The sequence below is a fragment of the Pezoporus occidentalis genome, unplaced genomic scaffold, assembly GCF_034315485.1.
Source record: "Pezoporus occidentalis ecotype Australia unplaced genomic scaffold, CSIRO_AGI_Poc_V1 ctg9, whole genome shotgun sequence".
NCBI lineage: Eukaryota > Metazoa > Chordata > Aves > Psittaciformes > Psittacidae > Pezoporus > Pezoporus occidentalis.
The window spans coordinates 7042483-7065885 of NW_026916262.1; the positions used below are offsets into that span (position 1 = coordinate 7042483).

Sequence of the window (23403 nt, forward strand, 5' to 3'; positions counted from 1 at the left end):
TAGACTCATCTCTAACGTGCATGCTCCTGCTTTATGGGACAGATTTTTTGTTTGGTTGTTGGGTTGTTGGGGTTTTTTTGAGTTCACTGAGTTTTTTAAGTGTGACTTACAAAATAATCGGTAGAAACATCTCAAGCAGCAGCCATGCCTCTTAATGTTCCCCATACCCTTCCTTGCATAGTTTAAACAAGTGGCTGCTTTCCTAGATTCAATCACAGAGAACAGGGCTGGAAGGGCTCTCAAGAAATCAGCTGTGCTAAGCAGGTTGTAATATATCTGGTTTATACACAGATGCTCACCAGTTCCTTAATCTCTCCAGTGACAGGGATTCAACATATCTCGTCCTCAACAGGAATTCCACAGCTCGTAGATTGATTTTGCCCCTTCTCCATCTTGCTGAAAATCTCAGCCAAGTGATAAAGCCCAAAGAGGGTTACACACACCTCCCCTGAGCATTTCTAGCCCTGGGCTGCAAGTTCCAGCACTAGACTTATTGCAAAAACAGCTCAGTGTTACTCTCTACCCACAGCACGAGAGGTGCAGAGTAGGTTTGCACATTCACCAGAGGTCCAGAGCTGGTGCTTAAGAAAGTTATCACTCCTGAGGATCTCAATAACCCCAAGCCCAGCCAGAATCAGCCATCTCAGTGGGTTTGCTCTTGCTTTAGAGTGGAATGAATCGCTGTGGGGAGTTACAGTGCAGCATAACTGAGTATTTCAAAGTTCACTTGGTGCTAGGGAAGGATTTTTCTAACCTGACTCTTTGGGAAACAACATGCAAAAGGGTGATGCAGAGTTGTAGGCAATACCACAGGGAGGATGGTGGTTTTCTAAAGAAATGGAGGGGTGGGAAAGCAACAGAGAATGAAGAGAAAATACCTTATTCTAGTGTAACCCTCTGGTAAAAAAGTTCAGATGATTAACAACTATTTGGGCATTACTGAAGCAGTAGGCTCACAAATAGGGTAATTCAAAACTCAACTTATAAATAGAGGTAAAAGCTAACACAGCAGCTGGAAAAAAAGGAAGATCTTTTTGACTTTACAAAAAAATCATTATTATGACAGAGACACATGTGAGTATTTAAAAACATAAGGCTTCCATTTTCCCAGTTTTATTTATACAGCATGGGGCTAACTATAGCAACCGTATTCTTGCTTTTGCAATGGAGAGAGCAAAACAGGGAAGCAGGCCTGTGGGATTTAGAAATATTCCTGACATGAAGACCTGTGACACAGGATGACAGGCATACATACAGAATACAACATACAGAATCAGAGTTCAAATACACAAGAGCAACAGTTCATTTTCCCCTCAGTGTCTTTGCATCTTTGCATGGTCTCCAGCCTGATCCCCTGTCTACAGTGTGATATATAGATTTGTCTGATCTACAGTGTGACCATATAAAAGATAATTAAAGGCTACTAATAAGAGACTTTGGCAATTAGAAATATCCAGCACAAAACAACAGAAAGGATCTGCTCATTAAGTACATCCACTGATGGCACAACGTGAAGAGGCATATGCGTACTACAGCCTGGAAAAGCAGGGTACTAGAGTTCATACACACAGATGGAAGCTGTTGAGGAAGGCAACTGAAGAACACACAAAAACTCTCACTGGTGTCCCAAATTAAACATGATCTAATAAATATGAGGAACAGTTCCAGATTTGTTTCAAGAGCACAGCAGTACACTGCACAGGAACCAGCTTCTACCATTCAGATATCTGGATGTAAAGGACAAGGAGGAGATACCACGCCAAGTGCAAGGTCCTGCACCTGGATTGGAGCAATCCCAGGCACAGCTACAGGATGGCAGAGAAGAGATTCAGAGCAGCCCTGTGGAGAAGGACTTGGGGGTGTTGGTCAATGAGAAAATGAACATGAGCCGGCTTCAGTGTGCGCTTGCAGCCCAGAAAGCCAACCGTATCCTGGGCTGCATCAAAAGGAGAGTGACCAGCAGGTCGAAGGAGGTGATCCTGCCCCTCTACTCTGCTCCTGTGAGACCTCACTTGGAGTATTGTGTGCAGTTCTGGTGCCCTCAACATAAAAAGGACATGGAACTGTTGGAACAAGTCCAGAGGGGGCGGGGCACGAGGATGATCAGGGGACTGGAGCACCTCCCATATGAAGACAGGCTGAGAAAGTTGGGGCTGTTCAGCCTGGAGAAGAGAAGGCTGAGTGGAGACCTCATAGCAGCCTTCCAGTATCTGAAGGGGGCCTATAGGGATGCTGGGGAGGGACTCTTCATTAGGGTCTGTAGTGACAGGACAAGGGGTAATGGCTTAAAACTTAAACAGGGGAAGTTTAGATTGGATATAAGGAGGAAATTCTTTACTGTGAGGGTGGTGAGGCACTGGAATGGATTGCCCAAGGAAGTTGTGAATGCTCCATCCCTGGCAGTGTTCAAGGCTAGGCTGGACAAAGCCTTGGGTGAGATGGTTTAGTGTGAGGTGTCCCTGCCCATGGCAGGGGGTTTGGAACTAGATGATCTTAAGGTCCTTTCCAACCCAAACTATTCTATGATTCTATAGTGTTCAAGTGCTTTCAGCAGGGCTAGGCATGGCTTTGGCACAGGGATAGGCATGCTCTAGTTGGTTTGTTATGGCTCCTTCTGGCCATTTTGTGCAGACTGCTATCTCATGGGGCAGTAAAATAGCATTCACCATCCCCTGACACGCCCCCACCTCCAGCTCAGGAAGTACTTTAGCTGGACGCTAATGAGAACTAGGAGGCTACTTAAAGGAGATACTGCTATGGGTTTTCTTCATTCACATACCTTTCCTCAGGCATTGGGTACTGGGTATGGGATTGAAGGACTGGAGGACTTGGTACTGGGCTGGAGGGCTTTTTTGCTGAAACTTAAGGCCATTTCGATAAGGCAGAATTCAGCTGTGGCCAGACTAAGCCCTGGAAGATACTGAGTGTTCCCAAGCCCCACAGCACAGACATGGAGTCAGTCTCCCAAGAGACCCATGCAGTAACAGCTGAATTTCGGGGAGCATTCATGGGAACAGAGCTGCCCTGCTGTGGGTCGGGAGTGGCAAAGTGACCACACACACAGAAGCTGCCACTTCACTTTCAGGGCAACCTACAGTCAAAGAGCTAACAACAGATGATGACAAAAGGAGAGTCCACATGTGGTGGTTTGGACAAAGAAACAGCATCAGGAGTGAGGCAGAAAACCTGCTCATTTGTCAGATGAAGAGTGCAGTCAGCAGAGCTGGAAACACCTCCTGTGGTTCCCTGTAGCTGTTAGAAGAGTGCAGGGACCAAATCACCCACCCCTCTTGTGCTTTGAGATGTACAGCCTATAGCAATTTGAAAAAGGAGACGGACCCTCCTCCAGCTAAATTCACACTTTCAGCAGGAGATTTAATAAGAAGCCAAGCTGGCAGGAGAGAAGAGGAAGGGGAGCCACAGGACATCCCAGGTTTACACATAAAAATCTTCCAGCAAAACATGAGATCTCAGTAGGGGTGGGGAGTGCCAGGGTACAAGTGAACATTATGATTTCACTGCTTCATGGCTCAAAATTGGGCCCAGGTTCTGCACCCACAAGCCCTACAGTTTGAAGATGAAGATCTGCCTCTGCACCATCCCTACTTTCAATGCGATGAAGAGCAGTGCACAGTAGCTAAGAAGCCCTGTAATAGATATTGATAGTTGCAGGCTGCCATTCGATCACAGAATGGCTTGCCTGTGACAGGCCATGAGGGAAATCAATGCTGATGATAGTGTTTCCAGCCAGGAGCTGCCCAGAAATCAAATCTGCCAAAAAGACATTTACACTCTCCCAGTGAAAACAAAGCAAAGTGGCTGTGGCATTTAGCAACACAGCTGGGGGATCAATTTGTACATTTTCCACAGATTACAGAGCGAATGAAAGGTCTGCCAGGGTAGTATATATATAGGCAACAGTTGTTTGATGATGATTTTGGAAGGGGGTGACTGAAGCCATATTTCTTTAGCGCCTCAGGTGTTTATCATGGAAACTAGTTTTCTGGAAAAGTCTGTGCAACCACAAAGCAAGCACATCCTCCTGTCCGTACGGTGGAGGCTGCAGCTCAGTGACCAAGCAGATATCTTAGATGCCCACAAAGCAGAATACAAGGAAGGTGAACTAACAGCAGAGCTTAAGCTAGAGGTGAGCACAGAGTGTGGGTAAGGAAGCACTTAGTCACAGAAAAATGCAAACACCTGTAATGTCAAGTCAAATTTAGTCAACAGTTTCACCTAAAATAAAATGTGGAGGGGATTATTTTGGTGTGTTTGCAATAGTTTCTTGCTTTGACTTTTTAGGTAAGACTTACAAGCTGGCTTGAAAGCAAATCTGAAATAACAGAAAATGGGAAAACAGCATCCTTATGCCATACCAACTAAGTTTTGTGAGTCTGGAGGCAAATATCCACTCCTTTTCCCGTATGATTTAAAGCTAGGTCTTAAAATCATGGGCCTCCTACATCTTTCACAGTGATATTGATTCTGGGTTGGACAACTTCAATTTTTTCCCTTTGAAGATGCTTGGAAGCAGAGGCTGGAAAATTCAGATGAGTGTCCTAGGCATCAGCCCATTACCATAATCCTCACCTTTTTTCTTACCTAGTGAATGTTCATGAGCAATGTGAGTTTGGACACATCAGCATTCAAGAGAGAGGCTCCTCTGTATCCTCTACAGCTGCCACAGTGAATTTTCGTCACTCCAAGTACCAGTGCCTTCAAGTGGTCAGGAGCTCCACATCTCTGAGAAAATGGGGAGCAGAGTTGGGCTGGTGGCAGAGCAGGGACAAGAGGCAGTGCTCACAACCACAGCTTCTGCTGTTTCACCTGTCCCACCCCATGGCATATGAACTGCCCAGCAGCCCTGAATCCAGCAGAGCTATTTTCTCAGGCAATGTCCACCACAGGAGTTTCATTGACTTGGGCAGCCAGCCCTGCAGCCTGGAATCTGGGACATTTTTCTGAGAGGAAAACATGGGGATTACTGAGCAGTTGGAGTCTCCCACCAGAAGAATGAAAGTTTGCACCATCGGGGCTGAAATGGGATCTCCCCTCAGTTTTGTGAATATTGGTCTAATGGCCAAATTCTGATCCCACTGAATTAAGCTCCCATTTCAGCAGGACCACAATTGGCCCAAAACAATTGACTTCATCCGCCTCTCTTGGTCTCCTCCATCTTGTGGTTTGGAGAGGGAGGGAGACAATATGTTAGGCCACCCATTGCCTTTACGCCCAAAGGGAGAATTCAGCAAACCGAGCAGATCAGCGGAGCAGGTGAGGCCACAGCAGGAGGCACCCTGTAGACCTGCCTGGTTTTAATTTCTTACACCAGATGGAATCAGTCTTCTCCATTTGTCACCAAATGGAATATAGTTTAGCCCGCTGATGCTTTAAACCTTCCCTGAAAGTCTGTAAGTGATGAGATACATTTGCAAGATCCCACATCCCTGGCAACGGGAGTTGAGCTCAGGCATCATGTCTTTCTAGCAGGATTCTCAAGGACAAACATCACACTGAGGCTGCTGCTGCAAAGGTTTCTTAGTAGGAGCAGAAAGTAACTGTAGCATCTGAAAAAAACTTCTTTTTCAATATATATATAAAAAAATGTGTGCATAATCATCTCATTCCCCAGAGTGTTGTGCACATAATCAAAGGAGAATCACTATGGACTTTGTGGCATGAAGGAATACAGTGCTATTCCTTTATGAATGAAGCACATATGACTGAGTAAGTACCATTACCATGGGTAAAGAAAGTAGTCTGCTTTTAAAGAGAAAATAAAATGGCGGCATCTTCTCTGTAGCAAAGTGAGGGTACCCACATCTTCCTATTTTCAGTCATTGTTCAATGTTATACTTAAGAGCAGTATTAGACTAAAAAGCACCTAATTTAACTTCTGTTGACTCAAAATGCCTTGGTGCATGTGAGCCGTTCTCTAGGCCTTTTGTTTGGGATGTTCGACATTAGTCAGCCATTTTTGATTCATGTGCTAACAATTCCCCTTAAGGCAGGTAATTCACAATGTTCAGGATGTGCAAAGTGGCGCTCCAGTTCCCACAGATAAAAGTCAGTAAACTTTATGTCCCAGAGACCCTAAACTTATTTTGCATGAATTGCCCTCAGAGTGGGGGAGGTGAGATCTGTTTATATGCATCTTCTGTATCAACTTAGAAATCAAATCAATTTTTCAGAACAGTGGGAACGCTGATTAGAGACAAATCACAGCAGAAAGCAAAGGTTGCAACCAATTTTGAGTACAAAGTAAAATGTGAATTACCTCACTTTAACCTCTCCATTCTACTTCAATGTCTTTTCAGTTAAAGGTTTCTTGGAGGAAAAATTAACATAATGGAGAAATGTTTTTATTAAATAATGTCCTTCTGCAGCTGGCAGAAACACAAGCTTTCCTTGTGTACTGAGGTTACAATAGATAGATAGCATTACTGCTGTAAGGAGAATAGGTTTTAAGCCTAATAACTGTTGATTTTTCCAAGACTGCAAATGGGACCATTTTGCTATTGGAAATTAAGATTTCAGTCTTTCCACTATGATGCAGTTTCTGTCCTCAGAAGATCTTGAGATAGTGTGCTGTTTCAAATGACGTAATACTGGGCATAGGGAAGATCTTGGCTTCCTTTTCCTGAACTGCATTGCTTAGACAATCACATTCCTTTTTCCCAGAAACAGATATATCTGTATTCACAGCAGACAAAAAACCCGAACCCAAACAAACCTGTCATCACGTAAATGTAAAAAAGAGGACTGTGAAGCAATGGTACCAGTAACATCTGGAAATGTGTTAAAACAGGGCAAAAATGTAAACTTCTCCACCGATGAACCACGTAGCCCTTGCAACCTCTTACATAATTTACAAATTATAAGGTTATCAAGGCTGACTTCTTGCTTGCATAAACCATCCACATGCACAAAGTGGAATCTAGCCTCAACTCCATTTTGTGTTTAAACTGCAGTGTCTATCTCAGAAAGCCATCCCAGAGAAAGTTCTAATGCTACTGGAATTAAAGCTAATAAAAATATTCATTTACCTCAGGATTGCCAGAATTCCAACTGATTTCAAACTGGATTAAAACCAGACCCCTCCTACATAAATGGCAAGATGGTCTATGAAGTCATTATTATCTTTAGAAAGACTACATCTTAGTTGTAGTCTGAATTTAGCCAGTGTCATAGAATCACAGAATAGTTAGGGTTGGAAAGGACCTTAAGATCATCTAGTTCCAAACCCCCTGCTATGGGCAGGGACACCTCACACTAAACCATCTCACCCAAGGCTTTGTCCAGCCTGGCCTTGAACACCGCCAGGGATAGAGCATTCACAACCCCCCTGGGCAACCCATTCCAATGCATCACCACCCTAACAGGAAAGAATTTCCTCCTTATATCCAATCTAAACTTCCCCTGTTTAAGTTTTAAGCCATTACCCCTTGTCCTGTCACTACAGTCCCTAATGAAGAGTCCCTCCCCAGCATCCCTATAGGCCCCCTTCAGATACTGGAAGGCTGCTATGAGGTCTCCACGCAGCCTTCTCTTCTCCAGGCTGAACAGCCCCAAGTTCCTCAGCCTGTCTTCATACGGGAGGTGCTCCAGTCCCCTGATCATCCTCATGGCCCTTCTCTGGATGTGTTCCAACAGTTCCATGTCCTTCTTATGTTGAGGACACCAGAACTGCGCACAATACTCCAGGTGAGGTCTCACAAGAGCAGAGTAGAGGAGCAGGATCACCTCCTTCGACCTCCAACCAGTGAAGCTTGTTATTTCCTTTTGGTAGGTTTCATTGCTAATGATCAGTAATTCATACTTTGATGAGGAAACGTTTCCTAGAAACCCTTAATTCAGAACTAAAAGCAAAACTATGAATGTGTTCTTGGAGATACTGTGTTGAAACTGTAAAATACTGAAATATCTGGGGATAGCTGTTTGGACAGTTTCATGACATAAATATATGAAATCAAAATAGTCATTTTGGCATCTGCACTGCCCTGTAGCTGCACACACTGGAAGACTCACTGACTTTCAGCTCTATGGAGAAGAAACAAAGAATCCCTGAGGTCTCCAGCCCCACAGTCATTCAGATGGAAACCCATCACTGAGCTGAGAAACCAGAGCTCTGACAACCCACAGGTGAAGGAAGTTAATTGGAAGATAAGTCTTTCTCTCCTGATAAATCAGTGATTTCCAAAGCTGATGAATAACCTTGATTTGTTGGGGAAAACTTCCAACCAGCTCTAATTAAACAGTCCCAAATCAAGTTAAGAAAAGCAATTTAATTGAACAAAGGTGTTGGGAGGTCTGGATGATTTGGGGAAGTGCTGAGGGACGCCTCAAAAGGAAAAAGTGTGTGGGCTGCTACAACACCAATTTCTCTGTTGGGACAATGTAGTGCTGGGAGCCATGTTATTTTACCCAGTGTGGATTTCTTCATTCCCCCCCCCGCATCACATCTTGCAGCTGTGAGCATTGCAAGGCTGATCCTTCATCTGCTAATCACTTGTTTAAGTGACTACTACTAGAGAACAAAGGAGATCCTACGTGGGGAAAACAAACTTGGTAGAAACTGAGGATCACATGAGAAGAGGGATTAAACAGCACCTTTCCTCTCTTTGCAGTAAATGTCCAAGTTAAAAAGAAAAAAAAATAGAAAAGAAAAACAATGCACTAAGGCCATTTTTCCAGCTCAGGCTCCAGAGATATCTTTAAAAGAACTTGGATGCATTTTCTTCTTCTCTGTATGGAAGAAATTAATAAAAGATTAGGGTCTGGGGCAAGTGTGAGTTTGATACTGTGTTTTACAGATGGCGTGAAGTTCAGTTTCAGCTTCACGTATTCACGCGCCAGCCCCTGTTACTGCACTGGCTGCTGCATGGATTCATCTGTGGGCAGATGAGGTATCTAAGGCAATAAACAGGTCTCAACGTGTTGCACGTGAACAGATGGGTCATAGCAATGCGCCCTCAAAGGGTATTGAGTTGTCACTGGCAGGTGATAGTGTCTGCATGGATGGGCCCCGTGGCCCTCAGGAGTGGTGGGATGCAGCTCGCAGCGGCGGGTGTTGGCAGCCAGGCTGTGCTCCCGGTCGAGATGCCACAAGGATGAGCTCTGGGGAAGAGGACCTCCCGAGTGGAGCGAAGGGCCTAGCTCCTCTCAGTGAATGCCACCCAGCACCCCTCTGACCGGCAGTGCTGTGCCGTCCCATGCCAGTCCGGAGCCACGGCTAAAACGAACGTCAACCTCTATTCACCGTGCTATTTCTCAAGCCGCTCGAAAGCATTCAGCGCAAGGCTCAAACCTCCCAAACCCGCCTGGTTTCACAGCAACAGCGCTGCTCCACCGTGCCAAACCCCGCGGCAAGCCACACCCTGCCTCTCTCTGGGTTTAAAGCCCAGATACTCGGGTGTTATTTTTCCCTCACGTTGGCGCCAGGTTCCCCCCTCCCCGGCCCCGGCGGCCGCGGCTCCCGAGCCCTGCGCGGGCCGCCCCGGCCCATGGCGCCCCCTGGCGAACAGCGGCGGTGCCGCCCCGCCGCTCACCTTAGGGACCGGGCAGCCGGCGGGGCTCTGTCAGGGCCTCGGTGTCGGCGGTAACGCTGTCCTCGGGCACCGCAGGCTTTCCGTGAATGGTGCTTCAGGTTAAGGTCCCTTCTTTGCCCTCGGCCCTCCTTTGCATGCGGCAAGAAGCACGGTGCCTGTGGCCGCACCTCTGGGCCTGCGCCAGCAGAGCTGCTGCAAAACACGTGTTTGCGCAAAATGGGGCATCTGAAGTGGCATTCAGCAAGGCCAGTGAAGGTAAATGTGCTCCTTGTTCGTTCCTGGCATGTTCTCCTGCCAGACAGATTCCTGCAGTCAAAATACTGCAAAGCAGCTCAGCAAGCCCAAGTTACAGCTGTGGGAACTCATCGGGCTCAGTATTCTGAAGGGCACTGTGGGTTTCTTGCCATAAAGTTACTGTGTACCTGGCACAGTCCTGTCAGACAATGGGAGAGCACAGTGTGAGCCACTGATGTTTCGAGTTATGGACAGTGACTGACACAGCAAGGATAAGGAGCAACCAAGTCCTGATGGCAGCGGGCGAAACTGCTTCAGCTCCAGTTTGTCATCAGTAAGAGCCCATGTAACTTCCAGGCCCTGGTTCCCTTATTTCCCTGGTTAAGGTGGTGTCTTCTCCATCCTACCTGGCACTGCTGCCAAACAAGGGTTTGTCACAAGCCTCCTCTCCCAAAAACTGGGTATTGTTTACTTTGGCAGCCCTGGCATAGGAAACCCTGCTGGCCAATGCTGCGGAAACACACTGCGTGTTCAAAGCTCCATGTTTTTACAGGCGGTGAATGCATAGCACTTCCTCATATTTAGGGACTTGCAAGGGCTCATCCAAAACCATCTGAGACTCTCCTCTTTCCTTTGATCAATCAGTTCTAAATCTAAATTACAATTGCTTGGGGAAAGGGTTTGGGAAGATATCTAACTGTCCTTTTCTGATTGCTTGGGGTTATAAATGAAAGGCCCAGCTATGGGAGGATATTTAACAGTCCCTTTCTGATTGCGTGGGGTTATAAACGAAAGGTCCAGCTAGCAGTAGGGTGAATAGGGGAGATTTCTAAAGCAAGGGAACTTGCCCATGACCATTTCCTAGCCACTGTCAGGTTCATGGCCTTGCCCTCAGACTGCACACATATCTCTGTCTTGTGCCTCTCTCCTGCTTCCTCCATCTTCAGTCCTGATACTACAACAGCATCTGGAGCTACAGAGCAGCTAAACCCCACTTGTCCAAACAGAGCTCACTTGCTGCTGTCTCTGGACTGGCAGAAGAGCAGGGTGCCTCTGACCACTAATGGAGTGGCTCCCAGAATTACAGGTTCCTGCTATTCCAGGTTAGTCACTCAACGTGCATGAGCACAAGCTAAACAGCTGGCAGTGAAAACACAGACACTGCCCAGATGTAAACAGGCGTTTCTGAAGAGCACCTAGTGGGTGTGGGAGACCAGAAGTGCAGCTCTTCTGTGGTTCACGTCCCCACCAAAGAAGTAGTTGTGTTCCAAAATACCCTGTGCTGGGCTGCTTTCTGAGTGCTCAGCAGATAGATGATCACTTGTAGCAGCCAGCAATATATGTGAAAAGGGCATGTTAGGGCTGTAGTGGTTTGCATTTATTACATGTAATGGGCCAGAACAGCATGCTGGGAGAGAAGTATCTATAAAATGTTAACCATCTATATGAAAAGGACTATTTCTTTAGGGCACTACCTCCCAAGCAGGAAATTACTTCTGCTTTGCTGTCTGTATTGTGTGTTGTGAGGAAAAAAATAAGGGGGGATTATAGAACATTTGAGATGGTCTCTGAAGAGTTTGATGGTTATATCTGTGTCTCTTGATGCAGCCAAGTGGCAGTTCATGTTTACAGTATTTCCCAGCAAAGCCAACATGGTGTACATGCAATTCTTCCTGTTGCATGCTGACATAATGCTGGGCATCTGGTCAATGAACAACTCTGCAGTCCTACTAGACCACAGCACTTTGTCATGTAATACATTGATATCTTTCCATCTATCTATACAGTGAAATGTGACTTGTTTTCAACACAGAAATTACACTTTGTTGTTGTTGTGATAAACTGCTCTAAAAAAGTACCTTGAATGCTCAGTCTTTACCAAACACCAATACTCGTCTGGGTGCTTGTGCTCATAGCAAAGCTTTGCAAATAGAGAACTGACTCTGTGCCTTGGTTTTTGGGGTGTGTTGGGATTTCTTTTTTTGTTCTACAAAATATGGATCTTTGCATCTATTCAGTGTATCCCAGGGCTGTGTGTACAGCTCATTTCATTAACGCAGGAATATCTCTGAGCTCCTCAGGTGGAAGCTGGGCGCAAACTATTGTAATGAACTGTATTGTCAGATGAACGCCTCCCCTTTTGAAACCTATGGCGTAGTCCTAATTCCTGTTGAAAGGTGAGGTTGACATGTTCCTATGATACCATAAATCTCCTTAGGCTTTGAGCCTTTACTAGGGTATGTAGCACTGCAGTATCTTGCTGTATAGCACTTAAAGCTGTACGCCTTTTCTGTGAATTGCCGTATCGGTCCTTGGAAAATTATTTTCAAAACATGTTTGATTTTAGTTTAGGTAGTACAGCCCCAGCAATCACTACTGGGCCCTTTGGGAAACAGGATAAAAGAGAAAAAAAGAGAACCAAGAATATTTTTGGAATCACTGTATTTTACCCAACTCAACTCAGTATCAGCCAGCACAGGCAATAACGAAGGGGCTGCAGGACTGCTCTCAGCTATTATTGTGCCTGGCTCGCTCTCAGCATGACTCACTGCAGACAATATAGAACACCACTCGCAAGGGGAATGAACAGTAAATACTTGGCCCTGGATTTTTTTTTTTTTTTTTTAATCTCTTCAGGGTTTTTTTCTCTGATTTGTATCCCTTTATCCTCACCCATGTGCTATATAAGCTTTCCAAATCTAATGTCCATAACACCACCCCCCACTGGTAGCAGCAAGCCCTTCTGCTGCTGTAGGGTTTACTTTGCAGAGGTTTACAAGGAGAGACATTATTGAGAAACTGTATGTGTTAACCTAGTGGCACGAGTTTGCTCCAACACCTTCCCTCCGATTTTTCTTTTTCTCGGGGGAGGGGTGGCTGCTATTCTACTTATGTGCATCTCTTGCTTTGCTGTAGCAGCCAGGCTGGTTTAGGAAGAAAACCTTGGGGCTAAACAGGCTAGGAGTGCAGCCAAGGGGGTCAGGAGACAGCTTTAAGAATTATACTACATAATTAAAAGCTCACTCTGAATGTTCTTCCTGGTACCCAGTGCTCAAGCATACAAACCTTTTTAGGTAATAATTCTTGGTTCTCATTTGTATCTGAGAGATCTGTAGGTTAAAGTTGCCACACAGGTAGTGAGTCAGGAATACTGAACAAATCAGATACTTAGCTGAAAGTGCAAATTATTCATCTAGACTGTGAAAAGACAACACCTTCATAAATTTGGCCTAGCCAGTGAGAACCTCAGCTAAAATAGAAACAGATGAACAGGCATGTGTTTTCTTGGTTTGTTTTTGTGCAGTGTCCTCTGGGTACAGCTGATGTCATTTTGTGGCAACCTTCCAGGTAAAAAGTAGAGATTCTTCTCCTGAAGAGATTTGCCATCAGAACTGGGCAGGAACATTATTCTACGAGATAAAACCTGTGACACTGAAGACCCACAATCAAGCCTATATTGTGGTAGGTAAAAGGAAGACTATTTTATATTAATTTACTCCTGATCAGCTGGAGCCAAGACTAGAATTTCAGTCCTCCATTATCCATGTTCTAGGACAGTGGCTTCCCCATCTGGCTAGAGAGTACACGCACTTGCTGTACAGCCATCCCGTCACAGACCAAAATGATGTCACAACTATCAGACCCCTATAAACTCCTGCATTTGCTGAAACAGCATATTCTGATATTTCAGCCAAATATTTGAACTAAGCCTGTGCAATTGTGCAATTGATTTAACTTTCATTGTCTAAAAATAGGTTCTAGCAAGGTATCAGTACCAAAAAAGCTAGAAGCAATGGAAAGGAGGAGAAAATACTGAAGGCACATATTGATTATAGTCAGTGTGAGTGAGCATCTGTGTGTCTAATGCTGTAAGGTGCAAAGAAATGAGCAGGTGAAGAATAGCACCACATACTCACAGATTGAGATAAATAGCCTAGTATGGACAGATGTAAATCACACTCCCATATCAAAGTTGTGAAAAATGCCTATAATGTTTTGCCTGATTTTCTAGCAGAGTTATCAGGTTTTTAATTCAAGAGAAGCTGCAATAAGCCTGAGTTTATTCTCCACATTATGATAGATTCAAATCAGATCTTTTATTTCGCCAGAAAACTGGCCCTTCTGCTACTTCAGTTAAATCCCGGTGTAGTGTAAATAGGTCCCTTGCCACACATAACTAAATGGAAAGAGACACCAAATAATTAACTTTCTAACTATTACAGACAGAAACGCGAAGAAGCTTGCCCTATGTAGTCAGCACTGCCTTGTAGTTCTGATTAAGCTCATGTGTTTGACTAAATCAGTGCCTAATCTTTTCAACTCGTTACTGTCTAGTGCCTGCCTGCTTCTAAGTACTTTTCATTCCTTAAAAATCTGTTATTTACAACCATTTCCATGTTCATTTTTTGGAGAACAAAAAGTAACAGAAAGGCTTTATTCCCTGGGTTAGGTGTAGATCACATATATGAAGGAGAAAAGAGATTCTGCTACACTTTATTCAATATGATGTTACAAGAAAACAACAGTTACAGCTGACAAACCATTACATCTTTCATAATACAGACAAATTACAAGGTGTAACAAATAATGCGACACTTATTTTACTGTACTGCTTACTATGCTGTTCTTCTGAAGTATATATATATATATGTGTGTGTTTAATTACATTAACATTGTTTTCACGTACCAGCTCTCCCCTTTTTATTTGTTAAAAAAGAATACCTCTTAGTGCACCATACAAAAATCCATGTGGAAGCTGGCAAGCAGGGATTTTGTATGCAGCACCATTGAAATGCATTTTTGGGGATGGGAATTATTAGTGCATCCTTTTAGATTTTTTGCTTATGTGAAAAAATGCAAGGCAGTAGCATACAGTCACTCCACCTAAATGCTGGTAGGGGAGAGTAATGTTATGCTCAGTAATGCAACGTAACTGTTTATATGGGGTGTCTGCATTTTGCTCCCCAGTCTGTACAGCCTAAATGTTTTATATAACAAAGATTACAAACCCAGTAATATTCACATATGAATATTTTGTATATGAGCATATCAGAGCATTGACTACACATTCGGTTGTGTGCACTGACCCAGAGCACGCAAGGCCCATAATCACTTAACTGGCCCACAGGGAATTTTCGTCCTACCTTCTGTAATCAGCAGTCTGAAGTGCAGAACCCCTGTGCACCAAAGAGAAAGCGAACTCCCCTGTGCCTCTGTCTGCTGTAGATTGAATCTTCAGTGTTGCATGTACTGATGACTTACTTACCCTAAACAATGGTTCTGATTGAAAACAGTAGTGAGAAGGACCCAAGCTATCCAGAATATCATACAGTAACATGTCGGCATTATTGGAGTGCTCTGACTGGTGTGGTGCCTGCTGGGTGTGGATTAAAGCTGGTCTGAACCCAGCAGGATAGAGGACTAAGCCATCTCCAGCTGGTTAACTTGTCAAGTCAGATTCTGTGAATATGAACTTGCAAGGAATCATGGTGTCATGCAGATCATCTCTATCATCATCTTCCCTTCCCCATTCACTTAGTATTAGGGTTTATGCAGTGTTTGAACATGCCTTCCCCCTTCATCTCTTACTACACCTGCGGCCCTGTGGCTGCTCTCCCCTGATTTTGGAAGGATGAGAGAAAAAGAGGGTAACACTATTGATATTTGCTTAAGATGTCTTAAGAGCATTGATGGGGTTTAAACAGTCCATTCTGCAACACTGAGAAGAGCTATGGTGAAAACCCCACTTGTGCAAGAGCTGGAGATGGTGGGCTACCTGTCAGGGGGTCCTAACTGATGGGTGTCAATCAGGTTAACCATGCAGGTAAGGGCTCTGCTGACAGGAGGAAGAGGGAAATGAGGCTGTACTATCAGTTCCCTGGACAAAGGGCCTTCTACTTTCTCAAAAAACCTTGACGTTTCCCAGCAGAGTTGATGTTCCAGAACAATTTGCAGTGCTCACGTGAAGCAGTGCTCATGTGAATGGCACCAGCTTGCTGAACCTGGGTCCCCTTGGAGCCGGGAGAACATCCCCATGGCCCAGAGCCTCCATGGGAGAGCAGCAAACCCACAAGCACACGGCAGGCAGTCAGGACGCCTGTGAACAAGGTGCATAAGAAAGAGATCCTGGTCACTCCTTAACTGAATGATAGCTGAGATAACCTCACTACTGCTGAAAATCAAGTTACTATTTAGGAACGTACATATTTATGCACATTTTCTGAGCAACTGAGTTTGAAGAGTTTTTGGACCAACTATTTCTGTGGTTGCTTAGAAGTGGGAATGGGGCAGAGAAGATAATCTCATGTGCATATGTGTGTACACACACATACACACACACATACATACCTTAAGTAAACACTGTGCATGAGTCATGATGGATAGTAATGTGCTAGTCTCGTGGGAGCAGTTGGGGAATTACTCTCTATATTAAACCTTCAGATGTTTAGTTGAGCAGCGCAGTTCTTTGCCTCACAATTTAAGCTGCAAAGTAGAAGCATCTATGAAACTACCCTTATATTCTTAATTGTAATCTTTGTTACATTTTCAAAAATTCTTCAGGTTTTTGCAAGTTTTTTTTTTTCTAAAAATAGCTAATTTTAATCATCAAACTGCACACGATTTAAGTAGCAAAGATAATGTATAAAAGACTTTTCTCTTACAAAAAAAAGAAACATGAAACCCAAACAAACCACGTCTAAGGCAGTTTCAGTGTGTGATAAATTCAAGAGTTCAGTGGTCACTTTTCCCCCCTCATAAACACAGGGGAAGAACTGTAGTAAGTTCTAAACAGGATTATGACTGAAAGTCGCTTTCAGATGGCTTTTACCAGATCCTGAAACAGAGATGTCATTGGGGAAAACTGTCTTTCAATGGCTGTGCAAGTATTGAGCATATTTCCATGGTTCAGCTCTTTGAAAGTGTAGCCTTGTATCCTAGTTCATTAAGAGGCCTTTAGAAGCTACTTGTGCATTCAAGGATTTGCCTTATTGGGTGTTTTTTTCTTATGAAATACTGCTGGAGTTTAATAAGATGGCAGTAGCACAGATCCCTTCCCCCTCCTTTTAAACACTGAAAGCTAACCAACGTGTTACCACACTTCTTAAAAATGTAATTCAATGCATCCAGCAAGCAAAGGATGTCAAATTTATGTGTAGAATAATATTGCCTAGCAAGCGTTTCTGTCCAAGCAGGACTATAATTCAACAGTGGGTTTTGCACCATACCCTGCCCTCTCTGAATGCAAAGCATTGTACATGGTCAGGGCAATTTTATCACACCCCTGAACACAATGTTCTCCCCAGCCAAATTGTAGCAGGGGCTTCCTTTTCTAAAATCACACAACTTACATTTCTTGCAAAGTTTGCATTTGAATGATTCATTCAGAAAAGCTATCTAACAACAGTAGCTGGTACTGCCTTCCAATCAGCTCAGAATACCTATGGAAAATAACTTGAACAGTACTTTGGTGTGGAACAGCAAACAGTTTGGGAAAGGAAAATCCTCCATTTTGCTTTGCATGTGGCAAAGTAACAGCTAGATTTAATGGCTCATTCAACAAAAGTTTTTCTGTACCTTAGTATCTGCCTTGAATTAAACAGAACAGTTTCATCATCTCCGCTTTCAAGAAAACATTCCAAAAGGTAAACAGTGTGAGGAAAAACACAGAGATGTTAGCCAAGACCCATAAAAGAAAGAAATATTCTTGAAGGGAATAAAACCATCAAGAGTTCATTGTATATCTGTCAGCTGCGTGCATGTCATCATTTTTGCTTTGTCCTTCTCACAGGCCTATTTTGAAAACTGGCATGCTACATAGCCTAAGCAGAGTAACCAAATTCAGAGTACTGCAGTAAACATGCAATTATTGCCATGTTTTTAAAATGGATATGAATGGTCTCAGGAGATAATGAAAAAAGAAATAACCCAACAACACTTCAGGAACAGTAGCAAAGTGCTGTAATTGTCAGCTGATCAGACAAGTTGGGCTTGCTCTGGCAGAAATAGTCTTCCCATTGGTTGCAAAATATGCACAACTCCCAAAGAAAACACACAGTCCTTTATGCCACCACTGGCTTTTCTTGTACAGTCATTACTGAGGAAGTGTGAACACCAAATGTGTTGTCTTAATGTATTTAAGACATTGCTGGTGAAAGCATAAAAATCCTTACAAAGATGCAGAGCTGCAGTGGAAAATCAAACAAAATCAAACACAAAAGACTGAAAGAGTACATGCCATGTATCAGTAAGCAAAAGCTTAATCTTCACATAGTTCTTTGAAATCACAAGGTATCCAAATGCGTGCAAGGTTTTAAATAAACTGCAGGGAAAAAAACAGGGTCTTGCCAGCTTCAATTTTCTTTTGAATGAAATCCACCATAGAGAAAGAAAGGAAACAGGCCATGGTTCCTTCCTGGTGCCGGCCTCCTCCTTAGGTTTTTGTTTCCCTCCTCCAAACTGGTAAATTTAATCCTGTAAAGAAACAATATAAATTATAATAAGCCTCACAAATTACATTCCTTAATGATTTTTTACTTGGTAAAACATAAGTTAGTCCAAACCTGGTTGTGAAGACACTAACTCACAGCAAATGACAGACTTCTGGAGTACTTTAAAGCTGGTACCTCAAGAAAATTAACTTAAACCACCAGTGTTTTCAGGGTGATTGCCTAAGTGAGATGATATATTAATCCATATTCATGTATCTCTGCTCCAAGTGCTAATCTTCGGAGGTGCCATCAGCACTCACATTCTCCATGGAAATTATAGGCAGTCATAAACAGACAACTGGCTCTTCTCAAGGTGGTAACACCACATGAATGCAAAGGAAAGTTAGTACATGTTGGCGCAGCTTCAGGAATTTGTAAGTCTTTTTTGTCCCCCTTGTCATAGAGTCCCTCATGATCACCTTCACAGCAATGCTTGCAACTAGTTCATGTTTCCTCATGGTTTCCTCAGGTTTGCTTCCCAAGAGTTATTTGAGGTACCCTGGGGTACATGGCAAACATTACTGCAGACACAGCCAGGTTATGGGGCTCCTTGGTGTGCTGAGTTTAAACATATCCACCTTTATTTTGGTGTTCTTCTATTAATAGGCAGATAACTAAAGCCTCTCCTTTCAATATACTAAAAATAACCACTATATCAATAGCTTCCCTTACACTTCCACTTTACTGCTGATTCCTGTATGTATAGGCTCAAAGCAGCAACTGGACTTGCAAGGAGGTACTGTGACGAGATTTACACAAAACAGAAGGCAGGCTGAGAGTGTGGGAAGTGTTGTTTTAAAACAAAGCATTCAACAACTGCCAGAAGAGCCAGGTGAAGGCTAAATGAAGGCTAGATGGACTGGAGCCATTGGAAGGATTTTACAATTAACATATGTAACTCTTAATACCAAGTAAGATTCTATGCCAAGTAATAAAGTGAGACTTGCTGAGAATTCTGTACTTTTCTGAAGTTCAAAATCTATTTGTTTTACAAAGTTTTTCAACACCAAGGATTGTAACTACAGACCTGCTACATTTTTTTAAATGTAGTTGCAGGGAAACAGTCAAATATGGAGGAATTTTAGCACTTAAGAATGCTGAAATATTCATTGAGCATGGAACTGGTTTGTATTAGCATGTCCTAAAACTATTTAAATCAACTGGGATGCAGGTGCCAGTGAATCTAGTCTAGCCCTCATTTCAAAAGCAGGAGAAAAACAAGGCATGAGTTTTGAACTGCAGTTTCAAGTGTAACATTTTAATTGTGGCTTTCATCAAAATAGCCTAATCTCAACACAAAATCTAACTTTCATAATTTTCAGGGTTCCTGTCATGATTCTTGAGAGCTCTTCTTCTGCGCTTTAAGCACCAGAATACCTGAAACAGATAAAAGCCTGTTCTTAACAACGCATGTCAGTATCTTGAGGCCTCCTGGAGCTTGGTCTACCATGTACTGAGTCCTGCTTGGGTTGTTTCCTAAACTGCTCTGGAGTTTGTGTTGACTGTCTATTCTACATGAAAGTCCCACTTTCCTCAGAGTCTGGGAGACTGGCTGAAGTGCCAGTAAACCTTGTTTCAAGGTGTATTAGGAAGAAGTTCTTCACTATGAGGGTGACAGAATCATAGAATCATAGCATAGTTAGGGTTGGAAAGGACCTTAAGATCACCTAGTTCCAACCCCCCTGCCATGGGCAGGGACACCTCACACTAAATCATCTCACCCAAGGCTTCGTCCAACCTGCCCTTGAACACTACCAGCGATGGAGCATTCACAGCCTCCCTGGGCAACCCATTCCAGTGCCTCACCACCCTAGTGATGAGACACTGGAACAAGTTGCTCAGAGAAGCTGTGGATGCCCCATCCCTGAAGTGTTCAAGGCCAGGCTGGAGGGGTCTTTGAGCAACCTGGTGAAGTAGAAGGTGTTCCTGCCCAAGGCAGGGGGTTGGAACCATATGATCTTTTAAGGTCTCTTCCAACCCAAACCATGAATACATTAGAGTAAGTCCAATTAGTTTACCCTTCAAGAGCTTAAAAAGAAAAGCAATGTTTTGAACACACAGAGATTCACAACTGCTCAGTGGTGAAATACTGTTGACAGTATTCCCCAAATTCCACATTTCCCTTCATTCAAAAGCACTTTTTTAGGGATGATCTTTTTAGAGCTGCAGCAGGGAAGTCTAAGATGGATAATGAAATGACCTGTTATAGAAAAGCCTCTGGATGGGGGTTTTGCAGGAGTTACCAGATTGCTCCGATTTGAGAAAAACTGCAATTACGTTACACAGAACTTTTCCTTTCTATCAGCAGAGCTCAGGAAACTTTGTAAGGGTGGTGAGCATCACACTTCTCTCAGGGCTGTGCTACAGTTTCCCAGTGACAATACATAAGGTTCACATCTGAATCTCTAATTCACTGAATATTTGTTCATTCAAAGTGGAGTCAACAGGTGAAATCCCCTCCTTTGGCCTCAGAGTGCCCTCATGGAGTGATGGGGAACAGCGGTCTACCTATCCTGAGACACAGGAAGAAACTGAGTATCAATATGCCACTTCTCAGAGGTGTGCGGTAATTGCTGTGCTGTGGGACAGGAGACCTTCTTCTCTTTGCTTTTGTTTCAGATGAGACTCACATCAAATAGACAGCTTCCCTTGACTGGAGGAAGAGCAGGGCGTCTCTTTTTCCACACCAGAAAATCCACAATAAAGCAAACATAAAATTTTAGACTGCTGCGAACCAATCTTGTTATTAAAAAAACATTGTTTCTTCAGTGAGGCTCTTGAACTGAAATGTCAGTTGTTCATACAACCAAAACCCGGGGCAGGGCCCTTCACACAGTGCTGCCATTCTATTCCCAGATGGCTTAGTATTCCTTGTTTGCATTTTTTAAGATACACTTTAGAAATATCCTCACTAATACATTTTCTTGATCATACAAATCCAAGTCCTGCCTGGTGACTTGGCAGATTGTGTTTATGGCCTCTGGTCACAGCTTTGCTTATAAAAGCATAAATTGTTAACTGGAATATTTACAAGTTGTGATTCCCCAAGAGCAAAATAGGGTTCTTTCAGGTCTCCTTAAAAAAACCCAAACAAACAAAAAACAACAACAAAATCTGAAATGTAACAGACTGCTTTAAAAATGAGCTTGTACTTTTTAACCACAGGTCCAGGTACTTTTGTTTTTATGACATCTCTACTAAACCTGGTAGATTACAAGCAAGTTAATGATGTGCTTGAAATATCAGGTGACCTAAATCAAGTAACTCAATTGTATGTTTGTTATCTAGAAAAATCATCTGTTGCATACATCCTGTTTGTCCCAGATCCCAAGTGGGATAAAATAAGGTGTTAGCCCACTTTAAAAATGGCAGACACCAACTTCAGAATGCAGTAGCTCTTGATGTAACAGTGGTGCTAGGAAGGGATACTGAAGCTTGTAATTTAAACATTAATCATGCTCTCAAGACATGAGGCAGAGGAGGATGACTAAATCCCAAATATTTTTATTTTAATTAATAGAAGAATATAATTTCCTGTAAAAATGCAGCTCACCAATTCAATACATGCTCCTTTTGGCAGCATCAGCATCCTTCTCTAGGTGCTTTTAATTTTTGTATGAATTATCACATGGGGCGGAGCTGTGCTCCTGCAGAGTCCTTAGCATGCAAAGCACACTCAGAATGCAGGTCTATTTATGTGGCAGCTGATTTAGCATTATTGTAAGAGTATTCATTCTACAATGCCAGATTTAAAGTGAAAATATGAGCTGACAACTGGAGATACTGTATTCTCTCTGAGCTGAAACATGGGGGTATTTAAGATCATCATCAATATATTCATTCTGCTTCTCCCTCCACCACACATGCACACACCACATACGGTTTATTCTCTCTCTAAAAATGGGTACTATTAACAGGTGATTTTTCCACACCTTTTATTCCTATCTGTGTTAGAGAAGCCATTTCAGAAAGCCAACCAAATATTATCAATACTATTTGCACTCAGATAATATCTACATGCAACTCCTTGCTATAAAAATTAATTAATTGGATCACCAATACCCATAATGCAACTTTATTTTGACCTACATGCCCTATGAACTAGATATTTTTTGGATTCAATTTTCTTAAAACCAACTGTCAGCATCATGTGCTGGAAAAGATGAAAAATGAAAATGAGCGTTCCCGCTGTGCAGGTGAGTGACCTGTGGGAGACAGCTCTGCCTGCTAGGATTTTTACACGTACCATCAGACACAGACCAATTGATTAGATCATCTTATACCTGCCACCAACTAGGCTCAAGAGACTAATTAGAGAGAGTACTGCCTGCGCAGGCACCCCATTGACACCTAATTTGCTCAGCCAAAGCCTTTGGGGAGAATGTATTATCTCTGCAGCTGCACTTCATGCATTTCTGATTTGAGGCATAAGCAAGGAGTACTTCTTCACTCTTTTGAGCAAACTGAGTATATGAGCCCTTAAGTGCTAAATACAAGCAGACAAATTAAAATTGGCCAGCCTCCTATAAATTCTTTTTCCCCCTTCAAATATATATATATTTATCATGCATACAGATCTCATTTTGTATCTGTGTCTACCGTATATGTGCACAAATGCAAACATACAAATAATGTGCTCATATGAGCCTGAATGTGTGCGGAAAGCACAGGTAGATAAAGAAGTTTCTATATACATACGCTTTAAAATATGCAACTGTCACACTGCATAGAGTGCTCTCATTTGCAGGGAAGTTTTAGTTCTGTGAGATTTAGAGGAAAAACAATTGTTCTAATATATGAAAAATAAATGATCTGCAGTACTGTTAGCTCAGGCTCTGCATTACCCCATGGACAAGGCTCAGTAAGTACACTGCTGCCTGTAAAGTTGCTCTGCACATCTTCAGAGGTGTTAGTTCAAAGATTATTTCAGTATACAGCCTAACTTTGCTGAAAGCTTTTCTTCGATGGACTATACCCTGTTTGTGGTTTCTGAGGAATACTGTTCACTAAGGCTAAATATAAGATTACTAAAATTGCTTTCTGCTGGGCTTTATTTTTATCTAGTTATCCGTGCCCCAAAATACACAGAAGAGGCAAGACTTAAGGCTGTCATTAAAAATTTATTTGGGAAG

At 43.0% G+C, this 23403-nt stretch overlaps 1 protein-coding gene across 5 annotated transcripts in view; it reads right to left on the reverse strand.

Moving 5' to 3' along the window:
• Positions 1-14260: 14260 nt before the first annotated feature.
• CDK14 (cyclin dependent kinase 14) overlaps positions 14261-23403 on the reverse strand; it is a 321217-nt gene continuing 312074 nt past the window's right edge. For all 5 annotated transcript variants that reach the window (XM_062605168.1, XM_062605171.1, XM_062605172.1 and 2 more), the window contains one exon: positions 14261-18254. The gene's annotated coding sequence lies outside the window, so the exon portion shown is untranslated. The remainder of the gene's footprint in view (positions 18255-23403) is intronic.